We start from the raw sequence: 5,903 nt of genomic DNA on the forward strand, positions 1-5,903 counted from the left end.
GTCTAATTGATTCCCTTTCCATTGCTTGCTGATTTCCCTTAAGTTAAAAACCTTTCCCATATTTTTGACTCGGTTCATTCATACAAATCTCAGACCTTGCGATGTACTGGCTGTTAATTGATTTCATTACCTTATTTGTACAAACCGTGTACTTCAAAACCCTGTCCTTAAATAACCTTTCTATGTATGTGCCCTTAATTGCATGCCGTTCATAAAGTATTTATTCAATTTCTTTCCTTAATTGGTTTTTTCCCGTTTGAATCTGAATCCCTTAATTAAAGGGAGTTTTGTGTAATTGATTGACAATCAGTTCTTCAACTATTTTCTTACCTTATTTCTACCTGATTTTTACACAATAAAAGCCACGCCCCTTTATTCACAAACAGACAATTAACAATATTTCACTACACACTTCACAATCCTTCTGAATTCTTACTTACACATAATATTACTCTCTCTTCTTGTCTGCACTGTGGCTTTTACAAGACTACTGCATTTTCTCTATTTGTCTCTTTGAAACTGGTATGTCCTAATTTAAGCTTCAATATCATCACAATGTGTTTATTTACAGCTTTTTGTATCCATGTCTACTTTAATGTTTCTGTAGAGTTCAACATTTAAATTAAGTATGCTCACATCTTTCTGCCTGTTTCTGTTGTGAATCCTTGCTCCCCTACCCTATTACCCCTATGTGTTTGTGAGTTGTAACTTAAGGCATGGCAGTGTGAGTTGTTGCCCATGAATTAAGTTTGAACCAATGGAGTCTTAACCTCTATATAAATAGGCTGGAGGGTGTGCCAGCATATCCCATTGCTGAGTGTTCCCATCAGCCTGCTTCTCTTTTGCTCTTGCAAATTCCCCCATGCCTTATCCCCTATGTGTATTAATGTGAATTGCTTCCCTTTTCCTTTTCCCTTTCAGAATTTCACTTCTACACTTACACTCTCTATTAGGTCCTAAGTTCTGCCCCCTCTTGTGAGCCTTGCCTTGACACCTTGATTTCCTTCTGGACTTGGACACTTGAGGGCTGGCCTTTTCACACTGCACTATGTCTTAATCTGGTAATGTACTTGGGGTGTAAGCACAGACCGGAGTTCATGTGAGACTCTTAGGGAACTTTGACACACCCCAATTGGGAGAAAGGCTTTGAAATCTGACCTCTTGGAGTTGGTTTACTTCATACTTCGGACAGGATGTCTGAATCAGGCTCTCCTTGGTTATACTTTTAATTTCTGATGTATTTTCTTTACTTTACTTCTTTTTTTTCTGGGCTGTAATAACTTTGTAATAAAACTCTTTGGGATGGCTAGTGAAAAAGGAAGGGCAACCATGCATGCATAAAGGGGTAGATAACCTGCCTATAGGAATTTCTTATTTCTGCACTCTCATATAAAGATACCATGTCTATAAGATTTCTCCATTCCCACATGTAGATAATATGTCAATAGGATTTCTAATTTCAGCATTCTCATATGTAGATAGCATGTTTATAGGATTTTTGCATCCCCGCATGTAGATAACCTGCCTATAGGAATTTCTAATTTCAGCATCCTCCTATGTAGATAACATGTCTATAGGATTTCTGCATTCTCATATATAGATACCATGTCTATAGGATGCACATGCATGTAGAAAATATGCCTATAAGTCCTTTCTGATTCTTGCATATCCACTTCACACTAGGCAAATATGTTTATAGGTCTTAATAACCAAATGCAATCAGATGTCATGTTCATATAAAATTCAGCATTTAGATGTCATGCCTATAGGGTTTCTGCATTTTTACTATGTCTATAAATGTGTTCTAAAGTCGACAAACGCATAGAAAGCATGCCTATCGGAGTGAATCAAATCTAAATCACCTCAAGTCTAAAACCAATCAAATCTAAATCACCTCAATTCTAAAACCAGTAATAATGCCTTACCAGTTGCAGAACTTATGATCTTTTGCTAAAACTCCCCTTTCTTTTTATAACTGACAGCTTTCTTAAATCAGTACGTATTCAGTTTAATTCATTATTTCTGAAATTAGTAGATATCATGCCTATAGGACCCTCATCCAACACTTAGGCAAACCGTAGGATAAATTTTATAAACTGAATCGGATTTCATTAGCTACAACCAACTGGTAGGCCTCCTTCGGGCTTCTTATCTGAACTATGTAATAAATCAGTCTGCCTCAACCTTTTAAGTTTTAATTAGACCTTAAACAGTATGTGCAAGACATGCTAAATTATGTGCTTCTTTGTTTAAAGGAGGTGTATTTGAGCCTTTTATTTGTTTATATGCTTTTCCCAAACTTGCTATATGTGTTTTTCCCGTCGCCTTAGTATTTTTACCTTTTGAAACCACAAATAAGACCAACATCTCCTCCCTTTGGGATTAGCTATAAGTTAGGATTTTAACGTGTTTTATGCCCCTGCTTGCCTATGCTTTGGTTATAAATTGCTACAAAATAGTCCCATAATGCTCACAAGTTGTACTTGATTGCAGGTTTCATCGACAAAGCGACGAATGTCAATGATCGGCTCTAAAAGGAGTGAAACCTACTCAAGTGTCAAAGACTAAGTAATTTGAGGAAAAGAGAACCTAGTGCGGACCGCGCAAATGTGAATGCGGCCGCACTAGGAAGTTTAGAGGATGGCAGTTTCAAGTGGGCATGCTACGCGGCTGCGGTTGGATTCTCGCGGTCCGCGGTCAGGCTCCGCAGCCGCGCTACTCTTTTACGCAGTCCGCGGAGCAGAGATTCAGAGAGCCATAATTTGGCCAATTCAAAGCAATGCGGCCCACGTTCATTTCTGTGCGGCCGCGCCAACTTCCACCGCAGCCGCGCTGCATTTCCACGCGGTCCGCGGTCCCCAACTTCAGAGAAGCTGAAATAATGAGTCCAAGAGCCAGTACGGCCGCGGTCCATTTTGCGTGGTCCACGCTGACCCCGCAGGGGTATTATTGTCCAGTTTTTCCAGCCCAGTATAAATAGGACCTTTTACCATTATTAGGTTAATTTTAATGTTGTGAACGCAGGTGAGCTCGTGAGACCGGATATTGTAGCCATTTTTGGCACTTTTGCTCTTTATTATTGTAGTTTGTTCCAAGTAATTAATTAATATGCTTACTTCTTTATCTATTTCTTTAATTTCTGTACCTAGCATGAGTAGCTAAACCCATTAGCTAGGGTTGTGGCTCAACCCTAGTGTGGGTAATTGATGGGTGTTGCCGTCTAAGGTTAGATTGATATTGGGTGTTTATTATTTGGGTTGATTTTAGGATTTAATTAATGATTGGTGGTTGCAAACACTGATTCTAGCTTTGTGGGTCTAACTCTTCTTGAGAAAGAGAGTCCCTGACCCCAAAATTAACCCAACAAGGAATTGGGATGGACCCATGAGAAATTGTTGTCCCAATGAACGGGTTAAATCTCGAGAGAGTAATTAACCTACTTGAACCCTAGTTGCTTGGTCTAATTGGCCTACCCAATTGGTCTCAGGAGAGTCAATTGGGCAAAATCACTCTCTCTACCGAGAGGTGTGAGAGTGGGTACAATTGTGCAATGGTTATAGCATAACCCCAAATATGTCAATCTATCCTTAGTAACATCTACCCGTTAATTAGCCACCTAGGCAATGCCACGACGCTTGTGCCTTTTTCTATACTAAATACAACTTAGCAATATTCTCGTAGCATAATTTAGCTTTAATCATTAGTTTTATACTAGTAGTTATAAAAATAAAAATAAAAATACCCAGAATGTTTGAAGTGACATTAGAAGTACAAACACATCTCTAGACTAGACAAAAAATCCAACTCCACTACTAGCTCCCTGTGGAAATTCGATCCCGAACCACTATTCGGGTAAAAGCTATTGCGACCCGCTCTTCCTACTTTAGTGTAGCGTCGAGTCGCCAGCGATCAATTAGTAGTCCCAAGTACCTCCGGGACTGATAGGATTGGGGCGGGTAATAGCATGCAATAAGCAAACGATACCGTTCCGCGCTTTAATACCTTAACGGGGTGGGAAAAGGTAGATATGGATATGATGACCACGTGATAACATCACGTGTAGCCCCTCTTTGAGGAGTAATTACCGGATGTTGTGTGGGGTGGTCCATATTATTAATAAACCTAGGACCCCCTTTCCCTTTGTTCTTTGTTTTTTTTAAATCTTTTAAAGAAAATCAACTCTCTTTAGTTCTTTCCGACTTTGTTTATTTGTGACCATTACATGAAAATCCCCTCTTATTTGAAACTCTTACTTTCCTATGTGTTATTTGCATTTAAGTCACAACAATAGTTTGGCAGGAACCACACTAGTGGATCTTGAGGAGTGCCTAACACCTTCCCCTTGGGATAACTTCAAGCTCTTACCCAATCTCTAGTTACTTGACTCAAACCCGTCTTAGTGTCCTAATGCACTTAAATCGTTAGGTGGCGACTCTTCAACCCAAAACCCAATTCCCAAAAGGGAACGAGTTGTCTTCTTAAATGTCATAAAATCTATTTCGCCAGAAAAAGGGGGCGCGACAGCATGGCGACTCCATTGGGGATATTCTTTTAGGCTTTTACCCTTTCAAGCTATTACTGTGACTTTACATTTCTTATATGCCTTTATTTGTTTAATCTCTTTAAGCATTTAATTCCTTCTTCTATTACAAAACTAACGTGTCTTTTGTGTTTCTTTCTCTTATTTCTTTACTGCCCTTCCTTTACTGCATTCCGTTATCATGTTTAAAATTATTGTAATTTATTATTTATATGAAGTTGCAAATACGTGACAAATTGTTTTAATTTATTGCATAATATGTTTTTCAACATAATATTCCACTCGTGCCAAACAAAAATACCCATATGCAACGCTATAAATGAGTGGTTGCACTTCCTAATATTATCACTAATTCCGAAAAGGCATATTTGCGGTCACAACCAGTCGATCAACGGTGTAGTCGACAGTTCGCGCGCCTTTCCTCTTGAGTTGTTCGCTCAAGGGTACAGTCTAATACCCCATAGAAACCTTACTCTATTTAATTGTGCAATGCATCATGGTCAAACCTAGCCGAGTTAGTTTATGTTGTTCCGCATAATGCCTCTCTAAGATAGCCTTTATTCCAAAGTCTACTACGGTTTTCCCAAAACCCAAACGGACAACTACTACGTTTTGTGCATTTATTTGGAGAACTAAAATGCTTTTATGCCAGATTGTTATATTAAATAGTCGAGTCTAGTGGGGGTAAGGGCCTAACCTTTTTGTCTTGTAGAAAATATGAGGCACGAAGTCCCTAGATTCGGCATGGTCACCAACATCCACCCAAATTGCTAAGCTGGTGGAAGCGGATCTTCATTCCTAGCAATCAGACTCCTTAATAAAGGCGGACATCTGGCAGAGCTTATTGCTACTAGGAACTGCGCGAGCTAGGAGAGCTCGTTCGATGGAGCGAACAATGCCGAGTCTGGGGAAGGTCCTTCTGGGACCAAACTAGATAGGAGTTTTCATTTCTGCTTTATAAAATGTAATAAGGCCAATGACATTAGTGATTTTTTTATTTTCTTGTTATTTAGTGTCGTTTTGGGATTCGTCTACCTTTTATCAATGAAATGAGGCATTTTAGCACTTCTAAGTTCTCCAAATTAACTTGTCGCTAGGCCTACCTCGGGCACAAACGAGGTCCCAAAATTAGGATGCGCTTTATATTTCAGCACTACGTGTTTAAATATTGAACATTTTTCTAATGATCCTCACTGACTTGTTCACCTTTTGTTTTTACTTTTTGTTTTGTATTTCCCCTCCCCAAAGGTTATTTCGTCAACTCTGGCAACATTGTTATATTTACGAGATCCAGGGGCCCTCCACCTACTCCTCGTCCCAGTCCTTTCAGACAAGAAAACAAGGAAGATGGAAATTCGAAACT

This window comes from Nicotiana attenuata, chromosome 1 (assembly GCF_001879085.1).
Source record: "Nicotiana attenuata strain UT chromosome 1, NIATTr2, whole genome shotgun sequence".
Lineage (NCBI taxonomy): Eukaryota > Viridiplantae > Streptophyta > Magnoliopsida > Solanales > Solanaceae > Nicotiana > Nicotiana attenuata.